This window comes from Peromyscus maniculatus, chromosome 2 (genome assembly GCF_049852395.1).
Source record: "Peromyscus maniculatus bairdii isolate BWxNUB_F1_BW_parent chromosome 2, HU_Pman_BW_mat_3.1, whole genome shotgun sequence".
NCBI classification, from domain to species: Eukaryota; Metazoa; Chordata; class Mammalia; order Rodentia; family Cricetidae; genus Peromyscus; species Peromyscus maniculatus.
The window spans coordinates 28606169-28632470 of NC_134853.1; the positions used below are offsets into that span (position 1 = coordinate 28606169).

The 26302-nt window shown below is 36.8% G+C and overlaps 1 protein-coding gene across 4 annotated transcripts in view; it reads right to left on the reverse strand.

Annotated features, from left to right (window-relative positions):
• The window catches only part of Triqk (triple QxxK/R motif containing), a 78011-nt gene extending 52107 nt beyond the window's left edge, over window positions 1–25904 (reverse strand). Inside the window, exon 1 of one of the 4 annotated variants that reach the window (XM_016001815.3) lies at window positions 25733–25904. The gene's annotated coding sequence lies outside the window, so the exon portion shown is untranslated. Of the gene's footprint in view, window positions 1–14263; window positions 15269–24925; window positions 25713–25732 lie in introns of those variants that run through there. The other 3 variants (XM_016001814.3, XM_042270825.2, XM_042270827.2) reach the window with 3 other exon arrangements.
• Window positions 25905–26302: the final 398 nt, after the last annotated feature.

Genomic DNA, 26302 nt, shown 5'->3' on the forward strand with positions numbered 1-26302 from the left:
CATATGAACAAGACTAAATAGACTCAATAGATACCATATATAAAAATGTATGCATATATATTATAATGTCACATATATAAAATACACATTGTATATATACAATATAAAATATTTGTTATAGTATACATATATAATACTATATAACATACATACACACACACACACACACACACACATATATATATATATATATATATAAATAAAACAATAATAAGTAAGTCATGTATTTGAGTGGGAGTTGGAGGACAGGAGAGAAGTGGAGGGGAGAGGAGGAGTGAAAATGATGTAAATATAGTACTCATGTAGGAAATTTTTAAAAATTTAAGTTAAACAATTATTTTCTTAAAAACTCAGGTAGTTTAATTGCCCCCTCATCCTTATTTCATACAGAATAAATCCTGTAGCTATGAAGAAATTCTGTGGTTATGCTATGTGTAAATAGCACAAAAATATCAAGCTACAATGAAGTTTGCACATCAGATGTTTCTAAAAGATGGATATTATCCTAGTGGGACTGATCCTGTACCATCAACACATTAAATCTAGGTCTATGAATCAGTTAGAGGAGTTTAAATTTCCAAGTAAATATGAGAAATTCTCCATTGCTAGCCAGGCCAGTGATGATCCAATCTACCAGGAAGGCAAATGTCTAACATCTGCGATGGGCTCTATGGGATATTTGCAAAAGAGATTATCAGTGGCTTGCTATTTGCTTCAGTAAACTAACAGAATAACAATTACTAACGCTCAAAAATGAGAAGCTGCAAGCAAAGGAATTCAAAATATATCCTGAATTGAATAATACAATTATAAAAAAGAAAAGGTAATTTATATATTAAAATATAAGTGATGCTTATAGTTTTAATAACAAGGACAAAATTTCATTATAATATTAGTTATAAGGAGACACTAATGAAATGTCCTCATGTAATAAAGGTTCCCTCTCCACAAATCCAATTTTATTAATATAGCTTATAAATATATTTTACTTCATTCATTTATATGCTGATACTTCTATATTTGTTTCATGAGACACAGTATCTCTTCAGTATTGTCATTTAATAAAAGAATGTTCTCTACAATAATGGAGTAGTACTCAGCTATTAAAAAAAATAACATCATGAAATTTGCAGGCAAATGGATGGAACCAGAAAACTCATGCTTCATGGGGTAACCCAGTCTCAGAAATACAAATGTAAGTGGATATTAGCTGTGCAGTAAATGATAGTCAAGCTCGAGTCCACAGACCCAGTGAGGTGGAGTAAAGAGGAGCTATGGGAGGAACGCATGCATCTGCCTGGGAAGGAGAAATAGATTTTACAGGTGGACTGCATCAGGTGGGGATTGGATGGGAACAGCTGGGGTGAGGGGTGAGTTTGGGGAGAGATGGCAGGAATTGGGAGACATTAAGAAGGTGGTGAGGAGACCTAGTGCAGTAGAAACTTCCTAGAATGTATGAAATTGATAATAATGAAGACGCCAAGTAATGGGGAAATGGAGTCTCAACTAGTCATCAGTTATACCCAGGTAAGGCTTCCAGTGATGGGGCTGCATTGCATTCAATTGAGCTGCTGGCCAAGAGGGTCCCATGGAAATCCCCAAACAACCCAGGTCTTAGGGTTTTCACTGCTGTGAAGAGACATCATGACCACAGCAACTCTTAAAAAGGAAACATTGAATTGGGGTGGCTTGCTTACAGTTCCAGGGGTTCAGTCCATTATCATGACAGGGAACATGGCATCATAAAGGCAGATGTGGTGCTGGAGCTGAGAGTGCTACATTTGCAGGCAACAGGAAGTCAACTGACAATCACAATGAGGGAAGCTTGCTCCAAAGACACCTCAAAGTCCACCCCACAATGACACTCTTCCTCCAACAAGGCCATAACTCCTAATAGTGTCACTCTCCCTTTGGGAGCCATTTTCTTTCAAACCACCATGAACAGCAAAAACAGAAATAAAAGATTTGCAACATTTTGTTTACAAGTCATGTACCTTTTACAGGATTATGAGTTTCATTACATGGTCAGGAAAAAATTATAGAATATTAGGTGTTTCAATTAATTGTTACCCATTTTCACAAATTTGAAATTTTCTTTTAAATTTTTCTAAACTCATAAAATAAATACTTATACAAGCAAAGAATAATATATGTGTAATACAGTATCATACTACAATAAGGACATCCCAGAAAAGACAGACAACATGCTCACAGGGATTTGCCTTCTTCTCTTCTCCAGTTGGAACCACGAAGCTTTTATAGAGAGTAAAAACAGGATAATACAGATACAGAACAGTCTGTGCTAATAAACTAAATATACTCAAGTACTCTGACTAAAAAGATAAGGAATGAGTCTTCACTTACTGAGCTGAAGATTCATGTTTATAGGATTTATTCATCAAACAGTAAAAAGCATCTCTGGAGATAACGAAACTGTGGCTCCTAGCAATTGTCTGTTTTGTAGATTTAAGCAATATCCTGATTTGCATGATTTCTAAATGAATAGTGAAACTGACTTTTGCCAAAGAAGGAACAGAAACTTTAAAATAAAATTTCATGTTTTAAAATTAAAAAGAAAAAATGAATTTTACTCAATCAAAATTTGTATAATTTTTCATATTCTAGAAAATAATCTCTGTGTAAATAGTAGAGTCTACTTGCATTTGACAAGCATATTGCCACATTCATGAAATAATCAATGTATTTATTCACATCATATTAATTACAAAGCCATTTTTACATAATATTATGTGTGTGTTAGTATGAATACAGACATACCTATGTTCACAGATAATATACATACATAGGCATGGAAATTCAGTCTTTAATGACAACATGTACCCACTGAGATAGCCTCATGTATTGTTTAGAGTATAAAAGGCAGTTAATTCTCAACCAAATTATAATCAAAAGTATCTAAGGTATGCCAAAGGATAAACAGTACCATTTATAATTAAAAAAGAAGCAAATAGTAAAAGATAAAGATAAATATATTTATCTTAAATAACTATAAGAGAAAGCAAAGTTAATTTCCCAGTGAAAAGGATGGTTTGTTTAATGATATAATCTAACTCTTAAAAAACGTCTACTGACTTCCTCGAATGCTTTGATGATATGTGCAAAATGAGAAAATTATTTCTTAAGTGTGATGTATCGAGGAAGTAGACCAGTGAAACAAAAAGAGTAGTATCACAGCACACAAACAGAAAATTCACATTTAGACATAAATCTCACAGTTTACATCGCATTCGTGTTTAAAATTAAACAGCACTTTTTCACATTTTGAAAATTTCCCCCCTAAATGTGGAAAGCACAGCAAGCCAGGACTTTAATATAATATTTTTTTCCAACCTGGAACAGCTGCAAAAAACAAATCTTGCTGGAGATAAGCTTGGTTATAAATATCAACACTCCCTTTAAATAAGGGAGTCCAGTTTTCATACCATCTGCCTTTTTCTAAACAGGGAAAACCATGAAAATCACAAACCAGGGCATTCCTTTCAAATAAAGCATTTAAAAATGAATGTAGTAAAAGGCCTATGGATTATTTTCAGCCCTAGTCTTTCCACTTGTGTTTGTTAGCTCAGATCACAAAAAAAGATTTCGTGAAAATAAGTAACTTTTATCCATGTAGGAACTACATAAATCAATCAAGGAAAAAGGTTACCTTGCAAATTTTTCGTATACCGGTCACATTTATAATCTGTGGTTACAATTTATTTTTCTTTTTTTTTTTTTTTTTTTTTTTTTTGGTTTTTCGAGACAGGGTTTCTCTGTGTAGCTTTGCGCCTTTCCTGGGACTCACTTGGTAGTCCAGGCTGGCCTCGAACTCACAGAGATCCGCCTGGCTCTGCCTCCCGAGTGCTGGGATTAAAGGCGTGCGCCACCACCGCCCGGCTATTTTTCTTTAATATGTCATTTTTCTTTAATTTTGTCTCACTTTTGTTACCTCTACTTTTTCCAAAGTTATCAAAGTTTATTTCAAAGAGTTGCATGTCATCTAGCACAGCATAAAAATGAAGACTTCAACAGAATGGGACTTTCTCCTAATATAGGCTCTGTCCTATGCAGAAAGCCTGCCTTTGTCTCTCTTAGCACAATATTATTTTCTTTTTTCTTCTTCTTTTACGGAAATTAGATTTTTTTCATATAATATATCCTGATTGTACTTTCATCTCCTTCTACTTCTCCCAGTTCCTCACCACCTCCCCTCCCATCTGGATCCACTCCCTTTCTCTCTCTTCCAATAGGAAAGAAACAGGCTTCTAAAGGATAACAATACAATGAAATATAATAAGAGATAATTAAAAAACACAGAGAAATATGACAAAGCAAACAAACAGGAGGAAAAAAGCACAAGAAACAGATACAGATGGAGAAATTGCATAGAATCACAAAACAGGAAGCCATAATATATGCATAAAGGACCTGTAGGATAAGAGAGAGAGAATGAGAGAGAATAAATAAATAAATGAATGAATGAATAAAGATAAAATTTGAAAAAAAAATCCTGACATAACATTTATAAGACAGGATTCGTCAAAGATGCCATTGAGTTTGTTTTCTGGCCATCTACTCCTGGGCATGTGGCCTATCCTTAAGAGTAGAACAAGATGGAACAGGACTTGGGATAAAGACAAATACTACTGTTCTACTAAAGTAACATAGCAATAAATGACTCCTAATGATATTCTGCTATACTCATAGATCAATGCCTTGCTCAGGTATCAACAGAGAAGCATCCTCCTACAGCAAATGGGAACAAATACAGAAACCTGCACCAGACAATATGGAAAGAGTTAGAGATGCTGGAACACGTCTCTAAAGGGGTTGTTTCCATGAAATCCCTCCCCTTGGGGCTCAGGAAACCTTGTGGAATATGGGGCAGAAAGATTATAAAAGCAAGAGGGAATGGAAGACACCAAGGAGCCTACACACAGCATGGCTGATGTACATATGAACTCACAAAGACCAAGGTCACATACTAAGAGCCTACATAGATCTGCACCAGATGGGGTCCTAGAGCTGAAAGGAAAAGTGGACACATGCCTCCATCTCTAAACTAGAAGTATCTCCAATGATAACCACTTGCAAATGAAAAACTAGTTTCTCCGATGGAATCTCACTAGGGAAAGCACAGTATTTTTTATGATCTTTTCTCTTTCACCCTTAAATTTTTTCTTTCTCTATCATTGACCTTCCAATTCAATGTTTAAGCTTTTCACTATACCACATCACTATTTCAATAATGTAGTTCATAAACTACATTATTAATTCACAAAAGTACTAAAAAGATAAATACACGCTGGCCTACCAAACACAAGGTTCAGAGTGGTGTACAAAGCCTGGTCACAGACAGGGATACCCACTATGGTAATACTGAAACTAACTTGGAGGAAAATAGAAGAAACACAAGACTGGTAAATAGCATCCCCCATTGTACAAGCATTGGTGAACATTTGTGAGTTTCATTTCAAGGAGGTTAATTAGGTTCTCCGAGCAAATACAAAAGAAAGATGGCTCCACTCCTCGTGGCAGGCTGTTATTTTGAAATATGTCAGAGAATTCTGTTCTTCACAAGTTCTGTTCAGTCAAGGTGCTAGTTAACTAGCACCTAACTGATACTGGGGGAAGAATCAAGCAATTCTACTCCAGACTTCAGATGAGCAAAGGGAAATAACTAACTCAAGGTAACTACAGCCATTCTGTTATGTCCAGCCTATTATAGTGGAAGAAAACAGAAACAAACACGAACGTGAAGGAATAGCTATGAGAACCCAATTCAGGAGCATACACTCACTAAAAGAAAGTTCCAATTATAAGAATGCAGAATGATGCCCCCTCCCCCACGTGCTACCATCACATCCAGGCAGCCTCAAGCTTCTTACCCACAGTTCAACTTCTGAATGTTTCAGTTACATAGTCAATTGTTTTCTGTATAAATTAAATAGACAATTACTTGAACAACTTGTAAGTACTAAGATGCCCATAGTTCTGTGAAGTGTGATGAAATCTCATATTGTCCTACTCAGTTCTGCCTAGGCCATGATTTGCTCAGTGTATCTATATTGTATATTTTACCATTCCATTGGTCCCTTAGTAATGAATTATCTTACTATCTCTGTGTACGCAAATATCCTTATTTTATTTAATAATGATGCCAAACCATAAAAGTAATTGTGCTATTAGCTCATACATACTAATTATACATTTCAAAGTACCTCTTGTTAGAGAAAAGTGTAAGAACAATGAGATATTTTGAGTAAGAGGGTGATAGAGAGGCCACATAAGTTTTAATATATTACTATCCTATCTGATTTAACTGCTCTATTTTGTTGTTGGTTATTGTTATTAACCATTTACTGTTCCTAATTTATAAATTAAGTTTAGAGAGATGTATATATAGAAAATGCACAGTATATGTACAGCTTAGTATTACCCAGTTTCAGTACCCACTAATGGTCTTAGAACATATCCAATACATGAAAAGGAGAAAGGATATTGTACTAAAGGCCTATTTCACAAGAGTTCCTTCCATAGAGTGTATTACATCTAGCTTAATATATAAGTACACAAAAAGATAAAAGCAAAAGCAAAAACAAAGAACTAAACAAGAACAATTTGAAGAGATAAGTAAACACCAAAACCAAACATAGCAATGATATTGGAATCCCCAGAGTGTTTTATTTTATTTGCTTGGCTGTTGCTTGTTGTGCCCTTTCTTGTTTTCTTGAGACAAGGTCTTGCCATGTAGCTAAAGCTGGCCTTGAACTCACTTTGTAGCCCATGCTGATCTTAAACTCACAGTATTAATTCTTCCTGCCACCTCCAAAATACTGAGATTGCAAACCTGAACTACTAAAGTGGCAAGGAATTTAAAGTAAGTATGACTAATAGGCTAAAAATTTTAATGGATAAAGTTGATAGTAACAAAACAAACAAAAACTACAAACCAATATCCCTAATGATCTTAGATGCAAAAATATTCAATAAAATACTAGCAAACTAAATACAGATGCATATCAAATTCAGTCATCGTGATACAGTTAGCTTAATCCCAGAAATACAAGGATGATTAGCTCAATACACATCAGTAAACATTATAAATTATATAAATGAACTTAAAAAATCATATGATGATCTCAGTAGATGCAGAAAAGCCTTCCACAAAATCCAACATGTCTTCATGATAAAAATCCTAGATTGAAAATGAGTGGCAGGAACATGCCTCAACACAATAATGGACATATATGATAAACTCACAGCAAATGTTGTCTTCAATGGAGAAAAACTTGAAGCCATCCATTGAAATTAGGAATGAGACAGGGCTATCCACTATCTCTACTGGTTTTAGACATGGAATCTGGAGCAACATGGCAAGAGAAGGAAATTAAAGGAATAGAAATATGAAAAGAAAAAGTCTACTACCCCTATTCACATATGACACGATATTATATATAAGAGATCATAAAAATTTCACCAGAAATCTTCTAGGAAGAATCAACAATATCAGCAAGTGACAAGGTACAAAATCAACTTACAACTATCAGTAGCCTTTCTCTCCCACCAACACACACACAAGAAAGAGGTCACGGCCACTCCCATTTATAACAGCCTCAAGGATGATAAAATAACCAGGAATAAACATAACCAAGGAGGAGAAGTACATCCACCATGAAAATTTCAAATCACTAGACAAAGACACTAGAAAAATGGAAAAAATGTGTGTTTATGGCAGAATTAAGATTGTGAAAATGACCACTTATCAAAAGCAATTCATAGGTTCAATGCAATACCAATCAAAATACCACAACATTCTTCACAGAATAAAAAAATCCTAAGATTCCTATGGGACCTAAAAGACTCCAGAAGGTCAAAGCAATACTGAGCAAAAAGGATAATACTAGAAAAAATGTTCATTCCTAGCTTTAAGATATATTGTAGAGCTACAGTAGTGGGACTGACACAGAAATAGACATGTAGACCAATAAAACAAAATAGAAGACCCAAACATGAGTACTCAGAACTCCAACCATCTGATATTTGACAGTGTCAAGACACATACACTGGAGAAAGGACAGCATCATCACCAAATGGTGCTGCGAAAACTGGTGTTCACAGACAGAAGAATGAAATTAGACGCCTATCTATCAATTTCCCTGTACAAAAATTAGTTCCACAAAATAAAATACCTCAATTTAGAGCCTGAAATGATAAAACTGATAAAAGTATACTCAGTACTCTACAGCATATAGGCATAGGAATAGACTTTCTGAACAGAACTACATTTGCCTAAGAATTAAGGCCAACAGTTGACAAATGTGACCTCATAAAACTAAAAAGCTTCTGAATAAGGAAACAACCGATCAAATAAAAAAGAAACCCACTGCATGAAAGAGAATATTTGACAGCTATATATTTGACAGAAGATTAATATATTTCTTAATGTACAAAGAATAACAACAATAAAAAAAAGAGCCAAGGGCCGGGCGGTGGTGGCGCACGCCTTTAATCCCAGCACTCGGGAGGCAGAGGCAGGCAGATCTCTGTGAGTTCGAGGCCAGCCTGGTCTCCAAAGCAAGCTCCAGGAAAGGCACAAAGCTACCCAGAGAAACCCTGCCTTAAAAAACCAAAAAAAAAAAAAAAACAGCCAAGGAAACATATGACTCTTTAAAAGATAACTAGGGACATAAAAGGAGAGATTTCAACAGAAGAAATAAAAATAGATAGAAAATACCTCAAAAGTTTTCATCATCCTTAGCAATTAGGGATCTGCAAATTAAAATAACTTTGATATCCTACCTTATACCGGTCAGAATAGTTATGATCAACAAAACAGTTGACAAAAAAATGATGGCTGGTGAGGTTGTTGGGAAAAGGGAACCCTCATTTCCTAGCTGTAAATCTTCAGATGTGAATATACAATATAGGGTAAACACAAAGAGGAGGGAAATATAACGGGACCATGGAGAGTGGCTTGAGGGCGGAATAGCAAGAAGCAGATGATATGACATGATATGATATGTGATATGATATGACTGATATGAAGCAGGACACAGAAAACCAGGGATTGAGGATCCAAGTAGAGATGAGGGGAGGTCATTAAGGAAGGAGAAGAGATGAGGGACAAATAATACCAAGGTTGTTAGATAAAACCTTAAGCAATCTCATTATTTTGTATGTACTTAAAATCTTATGCAAGTTTATTCATATAATATACATGTATACATATATATATAATGTATATACATATATAATGTATGTTTACATACATGCACATATGCAAATGATGCCACTAAGGATGACAATGCTCCTCACAAGAACAAATGACTAACAAAAAAATCAGTGCCAGGCAAGAAAACCCTCCTTTTGAATGATTGGTCAGAATAGTTCAAGTGACTCCCAAAACAATTTAACTATGGTTGTTGCCCTAAGTTGCCTCCCAGAGGCTGAAGAGAAGTGTCTATTGCTGAAGAAACAGAAAACAGAACTCTGAAGATTCATGCTGAATTTAATCCTAAAGCCTACTCCTTCTTGTGGTCCAGCTTCCATCATACCAGAAAATATTATGCAAGCTGCTAAGAGAGGAAAGCAATTAATTGTCCCAACCAGCTGTGACAACTATGAAGTATAACAATGTTGTAAGTGGCACTCACATGTTGGTGATAGCCAGCTGCTGTCTAATTGGATTTCAAGCCCACTCAAGAGGAGAGAAATCATGGCTGGTACTAGAAACCTAGCCAATGTTTCAGGGCTGGCGAGGTCATGGACCTTAGGAGAGAATATACTACTGCCCCTTTGTTAGCCAACATAATTCCTAACTACATTCCAAACCTTCTCCTTAAACCCACAGATAAGTGTAACTATCGCCCCTCACTACAGAAACTTCTTTTTACAGCAAATGAAGACTACCATAGACAACTACAATTGGAAACAATGCAGAGATCGACAGATCATGGGGAAGCCCAGCCCATGGACACATCTACATCACAACTCCATCTATCACTCAGGGAACAATGCAGAAGAGCTGGCTTAAAGATTCTAAGAGCCAGAACACTAGGAAATCTGCTAGAAAAGAGGATTTCACAGGAATAGCTCTATAAAGAAGATCTGAACAATGGTAATATCAGTAGACATGCTAAGAGGAAATGGTAAAATCCCATGGAGTCACATTCCTGGACAAGGAACTGTAGGCAGCTGTTGACTGCTGAGAGTGGGAGAGTGGCCACTCCCAGGGACGAGCCTTCTCTGATGATTCAGCACAGACTCTCACTGCTGCCATGAAAGCAGAACTGAAGTCACTGTTGGGCATTTTCTTGTAAACTTAATCATATACTTAGCATTGAACCAGCAATCACAATATTTGGTATCTACTAAAAGAAGCTGAAGATTTATGTTCACACAAAAACCTGCACATAACTTAGAAGCAACGAATATATCCATCAATAGGTGAATTTTCAAACTATGACACTTTCACACAAAGCAGCATAATATATATATATATATATATATATATATATATATATATATATATATACACAACTGAACAGAAACCAACTACTTGGTGAAAGAAACTAGTATTAAAAAAGCTATTCCTCTTTTTATTATTTTTAATTAGCACACCAAGTAATGGGTTTCATCACAGCTATTTCATGTACATGCACACTTTGTTCTTATTAATCCTCCTCTAACTCCCCCTCACCTTACTCTGTTTCTGCTACATATGAGAAAAAATATGTTATATTTGTTTCTCTGAATCTGGCTAGCTCTATTTAACATGATAACTGTCAGTTTGATCTATTTTTCTACAAATGTCATAATTTAATTTTTCTTTATAACTGAATAAAATTACATGGTGTAGATCTACCATATATTCTTTATCCATTAGTCTCTTCATAGACATATACATTGGTTCTATTAACTAATATGAATAGGTGAGCAGTCAAGATGGATGTACAAGGGTCTCTATGGTAGGACTGACAGTCCTTTGAGTATGTACACAGGAGGGGTATATCTGGGTCCCGTGATATTTCTACTTTTAGTATATAGAGAAACCTCCATATTGATTTCCATACTGTCTATACTAGTTTACACTCACACCAACAGTATATAAGGGTTCTCTGACACCACATCCTCACTAGTATGTGCTGTTTTGCTGATGATAGCTTTTCTGAGAGGAGTGAAATGGATTCTCAAAGCAATTTTACTTTGAATTTCCTTGATAGCTAAGCACTTAATTCTGGTCAAATATACCAAAAATATACATTAGAACAAAAGACAGCCTTGTTGATAAATGAAGCCAGGAAAACTGGACAGATTCAAATGCAGGAGACATTAGATACTTATCTCTAATCCTGCACAAAAATAACCTTTCAGTGGATCAAAAACCTCAGTACAGGACCTTAAGCCCTGAAACTTCTTAAGGAAAACACTTCAAGATATAGAGGCAGGACAAACTTTCTTTAAGATGACTCCAATCACACAGCAAATAACCCCAAGGTTTACATGAAATTTAAAAGCTGAACAGCAAAGAAACTATCAGCAGTGTGAATAGGCAGCCTATAGGATGAATGAAAATCTCTTCCAGCTATACTTTAGAGATGGGTTAAATATAGAATATATAAATAACTCCAAAAATTAAAAACACAAAACAATCTGTCTGCCAGTACATGAGCTAATGAACATAATAAAGAGTATTCAGAAGTAGAAACACAAACAGCCAATATGGATTTTTTTCAGTATTCCACAAATTCTATTACTCTAGCTGTATTATATTCAGCAGGAAAAGCAAAATTATGGAAACAGATATAGGCAAAGTGGTGGTGTCTAGGAGTTGTGAGTCCTGGAAGGATGAAGACACAGGAGATTCCCAGAGCTGTAAATATATTCTGGGGACACATGTCCCTATACATAGGGACAGAGATGGTACCAACAGTGAAGCCTACAGAGCAGTGAGCTTGGAGTGAGCCACTGTGCACTCCTTAGGCTACCACACATGCGCACACGCATACACACACACACACACACACACACACACACACACACACACCACTGTGCTGTGGGATGTGGATCACAGATGAGACTACATGTGTGCTGGGACAAGAAATACATGGGAAATATCTATATCATTCTCTCTAATTTCCTGTAATCCTAAGACTGATCACAAAGAAGTTTTATAATAAAAGACTCACATAAAAATGCTTCTAGAAAGCACTATGTAATTATTTAAGTTTCAGAAAATTTTCTTTGAAGAAATTTTATTATTACATGATGAAAGATTCATGAGTCTAGTCCATGAGCTAGACTGCATCTCATGAGTGATTCTCAGAGAAACCACACAGAATTCTTTTAAGGAATATATCTCCAAATTTTGCTGACCTCACAACAATGTAAAGAACGCTGAGCTTTCTAGGGCAGTTTCTGCAGTAAACTGTGCAATCGAGCTTAGTAAATGCCTAATATTGTGCTGTAATTCTGTGCCTCTGTTCTGATGCCTTCCATTCCACTCCATACTTATCCCCATGCTCACGCCTCTCAAATCCCCAGCCACCTTCACTCAGTCTAGACACATGGGCTTGTTCCCCTGGTCAAACAAATGTACAGCGAGCAGTAATCACTCACTTTGCAAGCTTGCCATAATTCATTCTTTTCCACACACATCAATTCACAGACACATCCTCAGAAACAGTCTGTCTGCAGTTATGCCTCTGTTTGGATCTCAAAGCAAACAGCACCCTGTCCTCTGTCAAGCTGTCTGCTGTGCTCAGATGTCCCCAGACAGTCTCACTCTTTCTACCTCTGTCCCCTCCTTTCTATCTTCACTGCCGATGTCCAACCAGAGACATCATCTGCTCACTAAATACATATTGTAACTGCTTTTCCTAACGTCAGCTCCCTCCCCTCAAATCCATCTCTATAGCACTTCTAGAATAAGCTTTATACACTTAAAGTTAGTTAAGATCCCCTGGGGTTATAGTTCAATGTTTATCTTTATCTGTAAGTGTAGTTTAGTGTAGTCTGGCTTTTCTTTTCTCAACAATCTTTTTTTCCTTTTTAGCTCCCACCACCCACACACACTTACATACACACATGTACGTACATACACACACACACACACACACACACACACACACACACACATGTGTGCACACACAAACGTGTGCACACACAAACGTATACCCACACATACATGCATATACACACATGCACACATACTGTGTTCCAACTATTTTGAGTTATATACAACTCTGAATTTATCAACTAACAAAACAGATTACTATTTGTGCTTATATTCTCTCTTTCTTAGAATAGGATTTTTAGGTTTTTAAATTCTTCTTTACCTACTAATCTAATGTTCTTCCTTCAAAGCAGGAGAAAAGGGCTGGTGAGGTAGCTTAGTAGAAACAGACACTGCCATCATGCCTGATGACCTGGCTTCTACCCCCAGGACACATATAAGGAGAGAACTGACTCCTGCAGATTGTCCTCTGACTTCCATGCACATTCTTTGGTCCATGAGCCCCCCCATACACACAATACACACCCCCACCCAAAATGGCGGAAAGCTATGTCTACTATTAACCTGCCTCTCCTCTCCTCCACCCTTCCTCCTGTTAGGAGGTGGTGCTGTACTCAGCAGCCCTACATCTGGAAGCAAGCCATTTGCTTTGACTAGTGAAACTCGAAATTCAGCTCCCAAGCACCTTGTCTCCTTCACTGCTGCAGTGATCACTGGGTATGTTCAAGTGTTGGGGGCACTTAAGCTTTCCTAATAATCTATTTTTGGCATATTGCCCATGTAAGAAATAAACTTTGTGGTTTCAAAACATTGAGCTATAGTCTTGCTTACATGCACATATGAATATATCAACATCCAAGGCTATCCTACCTGCTAATCATTTTCCAGGAAGCATTTCATGAATACACTATACTCTGATTTAGGTCAATACAACATTTTGTTACATGTTTTAATTACACACTATTGTAATAAAATGGCTGCTGTAATTATGTTTTCTTTATTAAGCTGTATGTATCAAAGCAAGAATGTGCACAGCATTTAGTATCATCACTATCTAGAAATATTTAACTCTTAGTATGTACTTTACAAATGATTATGAATTCACTCATCACTCACTTATTAGTAACCAAAGACTAGTTAATGGAGACTGAGTAAAAACACAGCCATCACATACTGCATTTACTTGCTTGTCTTGCTCTGACCAAACTACCTCTCAAGAAATGACTTAAGGTAGGAAGGACTTACCTTGGTTCACTATTATGGACACAGTCCACTGCAGCCCTGCAGGCATGGTGGGAGGTGCATGTCACAGTGTGACAGCGGGGGCAGGATGCTGCTGGCTTCCATCTCCATGGACCCAGGAAAGACAGATAGGGCAGGAAGCAGGGCTCACCTACACATCCTATGGCCCACTGAGTTACTTCTTCCACTAAACCTCAACTCCCAAAGACTCTACAGCCTCCTCACAAAGCACCAAGTGTTCAAACACATGAGGTTTGGTGGCACATTTCACAATAAAACCACAATTATATCTCACATTCTTGTTGGTGACAACCATAATAAACAAGGTAAGTACCAAATATATGACTTATTAAAAACTCATTAATACTACAAGATAGAGAATGATACAGTGTTGATGGCAGACCTTCTAACTGAAAAGTGACCTTTTAATACACATAGATGGTGACATTTTAATGCAGTGCAAAAGAAATAGACTAGAACAGCAAGTTCAAGCTTTCTGAAATGGGGTGGGGGATGAGCCTGGAAATGTTCAAAGACTGTGGGCTAAGCCTGGAACAAACGAATGGGTACAAGGGCAAAGATGAGATCAGAAAGTAAACATGGGGACAGGTTTGGTAAAGAAAGCCTGGCCGACTTCAGGGCCTCAGCTTTCCACTGGAATAAACGACAATCCCACTGTGAATCAGGAGAGAGAAAGGAAAAGGGTGGTCCAAAGGGTAAAAGGCTACTTTATGCTGTTTCCTCTCTAAAACTCTTTGAAGCAATGTGTCACTATACTAAGGAACAGGAAATGTAATGCTGTATAGCTAATTTTATGTTCACTAATTAATATATTGCAACATTGATTAAAGCCAATAAGTAATTACCAAAATATTGTAATCTACTAAAGTATAATAATGTACCAAGCATCAAGAGACTACATGCTAAATGTGGTAATAAGTCAGTACATAACAGCACAATATTATGTAACAAATAAGTTATATTAAAAATCCACAGCTTATGAATCTTGATTTACTTTATGTCTAAATTACACAAATAAAACCATGTAAAACATTTTCTCATTATAATTGTGCCCTCTGTAACAAAAAGCCTTGTTCATAACCCAAGTTCATTGCCAGAAGCAAATAACTCAAACCAAGAAAAACAAAGTAAAAGGAAACAAACCACAAATCAAAACACCTTTTTCCACATGTTCAATCAAGAACACACACCTTACACTGTGTCCTTGATGCTGCCAAGTCTAAACTCTGGAAACGGGCCAAACAAGAGACGTTTCCCGAAGCAAGGCCTCAGAAGCTGAGCTGCATTCCTGGCAAATTCAATTCCAGTCACCAAAAATTACACTCTTGCTTGATTTTTCTTACTGTAATTTAAGATGAGACTATATGGACAAATTAAATGGATGATTTCCAGTTACCTAATTGACTAAAAACAAGACACGTTGAAGGGGCTGGAGAAAGAGTCCAGCTGATAAAGAGCTTGCCGTGCAAATATAAGGACCAGCGTTCAGGTTTCCAGAACATATTAAATGCCAGGGAGGAGAGGGGCCACTGGACATCTCAGTGCTCGAGAAACAGAGTGGCTATCCCTGAAGCAAGCTGGCTAGCTGGATTAGTCAAGTGGGTGAGCTCTGGGCTCTAGTGCCCGACCCTATCTCATTATATTATGTGGAGATAATTAAGGAAGACACTCAATGGAGGGCCTGGGCCTCCAGATACACCCACACATACATACAAATACAAACATGTGACATATACACACATATGAGCAAAAAATAATTTAAAAATTAAAATGAAACAAAAAAGATGAGACTATTTGGAGTTTTGTATGGTTCTTCTTGTTTCATTCCTTGATTCCTGGTTTCTAACTGTTATCTATTTAACCTAAAACCGATTTAACTTCCCCAGAAAATTTAGAAAATAATGCATTTTCATACGACATATTTCCATAACAATGGCTAGGAAATGGTCCATAACAGGAAATCATTACAGAAATTTACTTGACCTGATATATGTGCAAAGGTCATCTGAGAAGCAGTGGGAGATGTTCTACTACATTCTAGAGCACTGGTTCTCAACCTTCCTAATGCTGTGACCCTTTAACACAGTTCCTCATGTGATGGTGATTATTTACACATGGTGACGGGATTGGGAACTGTCAGGCGGGACACAGAAAAGCTTCCAGCTATACCCAACCATAAAATTACTTTGTTGCTACTTCACAACTGTAATTTTGCTACTGTTATAGATTGTAATGTAAATATCTGATATTCAGGATATCTGGTATGTGACCATCAGAGGAGTTGAGAGTCACAGGTTGAGACCCACTAGAGTCGTGCATGAATATAAAAGACTAATTTCAAATTATGAACTTTCAGCTATTTCAATTTGTGTATCATTGACTCATAAAACAATAGTATTTAATCATAAACTTTAAAGTGCATAATATTTCCTAAACACTTATCAACAGTAATAATGGAAAACCACCATATATATGTAATGTATTCATTTTTTGTTCAATGTATACATGTGTTCATTTAACATAAAATTAATATTATTACATATATATTTTGCACCAAACTGAATTTTTCTCTAGTTTATACTGAAATTACTCTCATATAGATGAGAATCAAATTTTTGTGAATCCAAGATGCTTTCTAATAATACTAACTGAAAACTAAAAACCATATATTTGAGAATATAAATTTTTCAAGTCCAAAAATTTCAAGTACAATTTTAGGTAATACTCTTTTAAATTGTGTGTATATAGGGGTGAGTGAGTGAGTGGGTCAGTGCACACGCACACACACAAGTATGCATGCAGACAAGAACAGGCATGTAAGTGAGGGTGCCTGTGAAAGCCAGAAGGTGTACCAGATCCTCTGAATCTGGTACAGTAGGCCACCCAGCGTGGGTGCTGGGAACTGATCTTCAGTACTCTGCAAAAGCAGTAAGCACTCTTCCCTACAGAGCCATCTGTCCAGCCTGAAGACCTTTTATAAATACAGATAAGAATTCAAGAGTCATAACATGAAAGAATGGCTTTTAAATAAATACTGCTATTACAGAATAAAGTTTAATGCTTATATCATACCACAGAATAAAGATAACAAAAAATAAATCATAGCCCTAAATGCAAAAGCTAGTATTACAATAAACTTGAAAAAACATCTGAGATAAACTTCATGATTTTCAGCTACATAACTGTTTCTTAGAGACTAAATCCAAAGTAAACAAAAAACTTGACTACAATTAAAATACTATGTGCTTCAAAGAGGAAAACAGTACAAAGATAATCCACATAATACAAGAGAACATTTACAAATCCATTATTGGATAAAAGTTTTGTACTCAGATTATATGAAGGATAATTACTATTTAGCAATTAAAAAATATTTATCCAATTTTCCAGTGATCAAATATTTGAAATGACATGTTTCCAAAGGATTTTCAAATTTGTAACAAGCACATTAAAAGATATTCAATATCATTATTTATCACAGAAATTCAGAACAATGGCACATTACTTCACCTCTGTATGGTTGGCTATATCAAAAGGAAAACGATGACCGTGAAGAGAGACTAGAAACCCCATGCACTGGTTGGGAAAGTAAAAGAGTGAACTCATGCGTTAGAGAGCAGTCACTGCTCTCAAAAACCCAAACATAGGGTCACATATGACCAACATTTCTTTCTGTTCCTAAGTGCACACTCAAGAGAAATGAAGGATCTCTGTACAAAACATGCACATGTGTCTTCAGAACAGAATTATTTTAACAACTGAAAAGAGAAACCAATCCACAATGCACAGACTGAAAAGTCATAACACAGCCACATAATGGAATATTAGTGAGAAAAATGAATCAAATGCTGATGTATGTTACAACACAGATGATCCTAGAAAACAAGCTAAGTGAAAAACAACAGGCAGAAGAGCTCACCAACTGTATCAATGCTATTGCTCACTTTACATGAAATATTCAGAATAGGAAAAATCAATAGAGAGGTTCAAAGATTGAGGGTTGCTTATAATGTAGCAGTAGAAGAGAGAAAGTATAATTTCCAATGGAGAAAAGATTTCTTGCTGAAATAGAAAAAAATATTTCAACATTAGTGTTAACAGTTGTACAATTCTGTAACATTCTAAACCTATTCAAATGTATCATTTTAAAAATGGCAAATCTTATGTTTGTGAACTATATATCTCAATATGGAGTTTAAAATAAAAGTGTCATAATAACTTATTATGAAGTCCCTGTCTAAAAACTTGAAGGCCACGTGTGTCTTAGAAGCTTTTAGACTATGTAAAGGTATCATGTCCATCTCTCAACTCACAAAGAGAAGCAAAGATGAACACTGAAGAAATCTCATGACCAATGAGGGCATTAGAATGCCAATGACAGTCCATCCCTGGCTGTCACATCAATCACAGATTATTCAAAGCTCCAGAAATGGTAATTTAATGGAACTACTGAATTTTTAAAATGTAAATAACAGGAACTGACCCTTTATAAATGATGATGAAATTAGTGATACTATTGACCAGTTGGCATTTGTAAAATGGCAGTTAACATGGCAAGCACTGTGATTATGTATTCAGCTATACAGTCAGAACTTGTCTTTATGTCCCTCTGGAATAAGTATAATTAGCTGCAACTGAAGAAATGGTTCCCACGGGACTCAGTAAGTGACCAACTTGAGCATGCTACCTTGAGAGGGGAAGGGGATGAAATCTATCCACAGAGTTCACTCTTTATAGGGAATGTGTTCTGAGCTGTGGACTGACATTCCACCAGTGAAATGGAAGAAAAACACTTTATAAGTGAAATATAAATTCATATATAGATATATATATGAAATATTATTCAGAAAATAATTTCATTATCACTTGAGCCAATATTAAAAGTGGAGCACAAGTAGTCAAATTCATCATAGGCACTTAAATGTTAATTTTAATCAAAAGAAATGCTAAGCATTAGTTTAGAGATTGCATTATCCACACCTAAACTATAACATCTAAATACTGCCAAGTAGCCCTCTAAACAAAATAGAACTGTAAGCTTTCATGAACTTTCTATAGGCAAAATTTAAAGATATCACAGAAAGCAAATATACATGATTGTGGATTATGTTTTGTCTAAATTGATATACGTAGGAAGTCCAGATAATAATACATTTTGTAGCTTATAGATAACTTAATCTTCTGAATTTTGAATGATTTTGATTTATTTAGCACATATGTTTACATATGACAGCATTTTATATACTCCATGTGTTCCTAGGGCAGCTAAGAAACGTTATAAAGAATCCTTTAAAGGAGAGTGTTATCAATAACATAAAGGTTTGTCAAGGTTACCCTCAATTATATGATAACAGAATTAAATAATTTTAGAGAATTCTGTGTTTGAAAGTTTTGAGAACTAATATTTTAAAGGGCTAATCTGGCTGTGTGTTGTTCTATTTTAAAACCTTCAGTAGTTCCTCATCTACATGATGCAGATTTTTTGCATGGTCTATGTCAGCCTTCTTCATGTGGCTCTAGTTCTCTAGGGCCCCTTCTTTAACAAAGTTATGAATAGTCTGTCCTAGCCACTGAATTCTTTTCTGTTTCCTAACCGAATGGTATGCCTGCCTTTACAATTTCAGCATGTTCACAGCTCTATTCTCTCTCAGTGCAAGCTTCTTCCTAGAGTTATCAATCTTGATTCACTGGAAGTCTTGAAGACTCCATTAAATTTTATATTTATTCTGTATAACTTACATACTCTTCCCAGACAAATCTTTGATTATATGATTAATAAGTAATTCTCTTATTAAACATTACAATGCTTACCTTTATAGTCACAGGGTTTTAACATACAATGGTCAAATATTTATAATATCTGGATAGTAACATTTTTACCTTTCAAAAGCAAAGTCTAAGATCTTCATGTAAAGGTTGACCCAATTCTATAGATGATAAAAATAAAAGCACCATTATGATGTAAAGAAAAGTAGATTTTTCTGATGTTGGCACAGTTCATCAAAGATCAAGAAGATGCTGAGGCAAGTAAAACACTGATGGACATCTGGAGTAAATCTGGATCTACTGAATGGAAAGGCACCATTCAATCTTATATGTTAACGTTCATCATTCAGGCCTGGAGTTAAAAACATTTTACTAGCTGAAAACGAACAAGAGATTCAAAAGGCATTTTTTTATGTAAGATATGACCACTCAAAGAAGGAACAATTTCAAATTGCAATCATAAAGAAAAAAAACTATTTCACATGAAAACAAAAGAATGTACCTTCAGGAATGGAAAGTTCCCACTTTCACATCTGCACTTTGCATTATCTAATTCCACAAAGCCAGCAGAGTAATGTTTTAGGAACTTAAAATATATGCCCATGTGTCTGGTATTTCTAGGGTTTGAGCAATAGAAATCCACTGCTATAAGTATAAGAGAGTCTAGCTACCTTGTTTGCTTTTGGGGAAAACTCAGTCTGGTAAGGTACTAATTATAAGACGTGTGCCATGAACATAAAAGTGTATGTGTATGCTATTTAAGCTGATGAAGCAGTGTCTTCAAATACTTTAGTTAAGTCTTATTTAAAACTGACAGCATGTGTTAAAGAAACAAATCCATTCAATAGTGACAATATATATTTGAATGAGAATAAAACATTGTGAACTTCTGACTTACTTATACCAGAGATGGTATTATACCCACTAGGGCCAAAGATGTATGAATTTTAATTCACAGAACATGGAATAATTTACTGATGGGTCCACATTGTCATTAGGAGATGGGGCTACAAAGGACAAGTCAGACACATGCAATGTTGCTGTCTTAACAGATGAAAGAAGAGGGTCAGATATATAGGAATGTGGGTGGATGGGAAAGGCACATAAACCAAGATTGTCTACTGGAAGTAACACAAAGGAATACAGCCCTGATGGCACTGTTATTACCATCCAATGTGATACATATCTAACTCCAAACTACACAAGTATAAGTTATTGAAACTGCATTGTTTATAAACCACTAAATTAGTGCCATTACACCAAAAGTAAAGACTCGATGTTTCTTATATTTTTCATTTTCTTGTCATCTTTTTATCTTTGCTGCTCTCTCTCTACTATCACTTTATCTCTGTATGACTTTCCTGGATGGAGTTCTAAACATAGAGGCCATGCATTATGAACACATCAGCATCAAACATTTCCTTGAGTTGGTCTTCTTTGACTTCAGGCATGCCTCTGAGTTGTTCGTTAACTTCCTTAGTTTGATGGGGTGTTTTCTTCGACTTGATTTCACTGCCAAATGCTATGTTTTCCAGAATACCACATAAAAACCTGTATAGGACATTTCTGCATAGTCCAGTGTTTTGGAGGAAACAGATTTGAGGAAAGGAAAGAATCTAGAGAATGGGATCCAAGAAGCAGAGAAGGGACAGTATCAGAAAATAAATAATCTACTATAACCCTACCCAGAGAGACCGAGTGCTACACTGAGTCACTGTGAAGAATGCATTACAATGCTCAAATATGATGGTGGGGAAAAAAATAACAAAACCCACTAATCTCCAGGCCTTCCTACACAAAATAAACTTGATGAACAGAAATGTTTTAAAACCCAATAAATAATATGTCTGTTACCAGAGTCAAATCTAAAGCTTTCCATCCAATATACTCCCCACCTGAATCAGGGTATAAACTATAATCCATAATTTGGATCTTGTCACAGGTAGCCATATAATTTATTATTCTAAATATGACATTATTATGCAAAACCAAGTGTTCTCCAGATTGAGTCATCTTTGTTGTATAATAGTTAAAATTTTACATTTTACAATCTAACTGGACTGCTGTTTTTGCAAATATGCAACTATGAGAATCTATAAAAGAAGCAAGCTACTTTATTCTTGCCAGGTTTCCATGACTTCAAAGACATGCTGTTGACAAAAAACCTTCATCTTATGAAATTCTTTTACCTGGTGATTCAACACAATGGTTTGCTATATCACTGAGTACAGAATGTTTACCCTTTTATTATTATTCAAATTTATGAGGTAAAAGAATTTTTTTTCACTAAAATACACACACAAATCACTCTACTGTTTCAAAGACACCTGGCATTTCTACCATATAAAAAAAGATTAAGTATATTTAAGAGGTCTGAAAAAGAATTAGTTCCTAGACTAAATCATTCCTATTTGTTCAATTAAGAAATTTCTTGAGAAAATCAAATATGAGTAAATATGAATCACTATTTTCTATTAGTATCATTTTAACTATTCTGAGAAAATACAAAAATACTATATTCAAAGAAGTATGTTTAAGACATCTATAGAGCCAATGCTATTGAAACCAAAACAAGGATATATGCACAAAGTCTGGGGGAAACACGTCCTCACTTCACACTTTGACATGGAGGAACATGTAAATGTAAAAATTCAATTACACACATCCAATGACCAAGAAATATCACTCATTGTAAGAAACCAGAGCACCAGGTTAACAATCCTGAACTAAGATTCCATTCACTCAGTTTCTAAATAAGAGAATGTGATAGTTAGTATTAATTATCAACCTAATAAAACCTTGAATCATCTAGGAGACAGGCCTTTGGGCTTGTCTAAACAGATTATCATCATTATGTCAAGGTGGAGAGACCCAGTCTAAAAGTGGGCAGCACCATTCCCTGGGCTGGGTCTTGGGTTGCATGAAAAGAAGAAAACTAGCTGAGCACAAGCATATACTGTTCATTTCTTCCTGTTGATAGAGTATTCCCAGCAGCCCCATGCTCCTGCCCCCAGGCCTTCCCCACCACCTCTGACTACTTCTGGTACATTAATCCAGAATAAACCTTCCATCCCTCAGTTGCTGTGGTCAGGTATTTTGGCAGCAACAAGGTCAGGAACTACCAGAGAGCACTGTCTAATCAGTGACTGGGACCCACCAGTCTACATCGCTCCCATGATGGAGCTAGTGTGGGGGATACAAAACCGTAAGTCTGAGTAAGCATATCTATTCTAAAAACTAAAAGTTTTCTCCAGCAGGTGATTGAAGGTCTAGTTTCTGGGAAAGGGAATAGAAGGCTAGAGAGGCTAGGAAAAAGGACTAGCCATTTTTTGTATCCTGTCAAGAGCACTAACCCCCAGTCAGCTTGTTAATAGCAAGACTGATGTTCAAATACCGTTTACAAACTCAGGACAAGAAACAAAAATCCATTTCTAAGTCTTAAAATGTTTAAACCATTGATGCTCTGTCTAGTTTATCTTTCTTTGATCTAGTTTATTTACTAAAAATTGACAGCCCAAATATAAAGAAGGACAGAGTTCATATGAATAGTTCTAAGAAACACCAGGTCCTTTTGTATACTCAACACTTACTACAAAAGAAATACATACTTCATACTCCGATGCTATCTCTATCCAGTGGGAGCATGTTTATAACCGGTATCTGCTTTTGTGGGTTATCTGAGCAAAAAATATCAAACTCTATTTAAAGTCTTCTATAAAGTCAGGAAAACAGCTACCAGTGAAGAAAACCATGATATGTGTGCTAGTCTATGTAAATTAAAACACAAAAGGTCTTTCACTTGAACTGTAAAAAAGAACCAGGAAACGATTTTACAGTTGCATAATCAGCCTCTCTTTGTCCAAATGAACACTGATGCAAGAGAAATTTTTCACATTTTATGTTTATCTCAACTTGTTTAAATACCTGAATATGATTTCATAGGCAAGATCAATGGAGGTCTGGAATGAAACACAGCGTACACTTTAACACAGCAACACGTTATTCAGTATTGGATATTGGTTGATTACTAATAAATATGAGATGGATTGTAATGACCCTATACGGAGAGTTAGATGGGGTAAGAGGCTCCTTGGAAGAAAGAGTATTAAAAATCTCTGCTCCAAAAAATCAGTCATGGGAGGAAGTTATTATCTTGTCCCTAAATTAAAACAGGTGGTCTCAATATAGCTTCCACTTACTCTTCAATTTCTGCCCCATCTAAAGGATTACTTACAGCTTTCCTTGACTTCTCAAAATGGTGACATCAAAAATTTTGGAAATTATTAGATTTAACACTAACATTTCCCAATCTTTCCAAGAGGCCCCACACGACTACATCCCCACTTTTGAGTATTGTAATCAGGTGGGGAACTAATGTTGTTAAGGGCAGAGAAATTGCCATGCAACGCACTCATGTGCTACCTAAGCAGTAACAACGCTGAACCAGTAAAGAAAAGATTAAAGGGCTTCATTTTCATTTCTCAACAAATCAAAGAACTAAGAGAAGAGTCAAGAACATTTTAAAGTACTCTAAGCTAAACAAATGGAAATTGTAATCAGTAACACCTTGCATTTGTACAGATCACTATTTTAATCATACTTTTAAATCAGTTAATCCTACTAGGGTAGACACTAGATTGAGCACTTTAGAGATGAAAAATGGTTGAGGGTTCTCATATACGGAAAACTAACCTTGCCTTACTGGCTAGTGAACAGCCGAAGAAGCAAAGCTCCCTTCCTGAGGATTTACATTGGAAGCCTAGCACAGAGACAGAAAGGCCAACTTCTTTCTCCTTTGTGTTTTCCTATAGAACGTTTGTTTTGCTGAAGCATGTGGGGCCAAAAGATCTGGGGGAAGAAGAGATCTGCAGAAGTTACCTGTGTTGCACTTGTAGTTCATCATTAAATATGGGTCCAATAGTAGGTGTTTGGATGTCTAATATGCTTCACAGTAGACTGCAATGAAGACCATATACGAAAGCCCTTCCTGTAATGAGTTGCAACTTCCAAAGGAAGTTCATTAAGGTCAAGTGGAAGACACCATACCGCAGAACTCCTTTTCCTAGGCATCCACACAGACAGCAACATCGTTTGGGTTCAAGGATTCACCAAGCATCAGGAAAAGTAACCCCATTTTGCCAGGAGCACTAACCAATAAAGCAACCCTTCTCTACAAATGTTTTGGTTTCAGAGACTGTTCCCACAAAAGGTAACAGAATAGGGTATACAGGAATTAAAACACAGAAGAGGGAGGCCTGAGCAGAATTTGTAGAAACTAGAGTTACACGCAGCTATGAAACGGCCCTCGAGTTAATGGACAGCACAGGGAGCGAATCCACAGCCTAGGGTAAGACCGGGGCGGAGGGGAGTGGGTGGGACTGAGTTTCAAGACCAGGAGCTCCAAGACACGCTGGCAGGGCGCACCCCGCGTTGCTCGGCAACCGAGGCGGCCACGCCCACCCCGCCCCAGCCCAGCCAGAAGGACACTGCTGGAAAGGGAGGCCTCGGAGCCTAGCTCTCCGGGAAGAGCCTCCCAACGCCCAGGCCCCGCGCCTGGGGCCGCCCCCGGGCCGGAGCTACAGTCTCCGGAGACAGGGCTGGGAGACGCCGAGGAAGCGCGCTTCCAGCCCCGGGCCCATCCTGAGCACTGGGACCCCGAACCCCCAGCCCTCGCCGGAAACACACCTCAGCGGAGCACAGCGAGGGCGGCCCAACTGCGGGTCCGGCCGGGTGGGCAGCTGTCCACGCTGCTGTCACTCAGAGGCAGGGGCGGGACGAGGAGCCGCACACCCCTACTCCGGGAGGACCATAGGAGGAGGGGTGGGGCCAGCCCTCAGTCTGCGCTCTGATTGGCTAGACCTTCCCCGCGCGAGCCTGCAGGATGGCGCCAGCCCTTAGGCCCATCCTTTCTCAATACCAGAAAGCTTTGGTACTTCTGAGGATGCACAAGTTAACCTAGAGAAGTCTGACTTTTTCACAAACATAATAAGTTATTTTAGCGAGTGGCCAACTTCCACCTTTCACACGCAAACACACCCAAATCCAGTCAGGGGAATATCCTTAGGAAAACTTTCCAACAGTCAAGGGGTGGGGAGGTCGTGAGATTCAAAAAAAGAAAATGAATGGGAAACTCTTGATTTAATTTTTCACTTTTAACAAGAGAGTCAATTTAGGAAAAGTAATTGTTGAAATGTGACCAGAGACTATGATTGTGGGTCTTTTTCAGAAACAGTTTTCACATCTGTAAAATAAGAA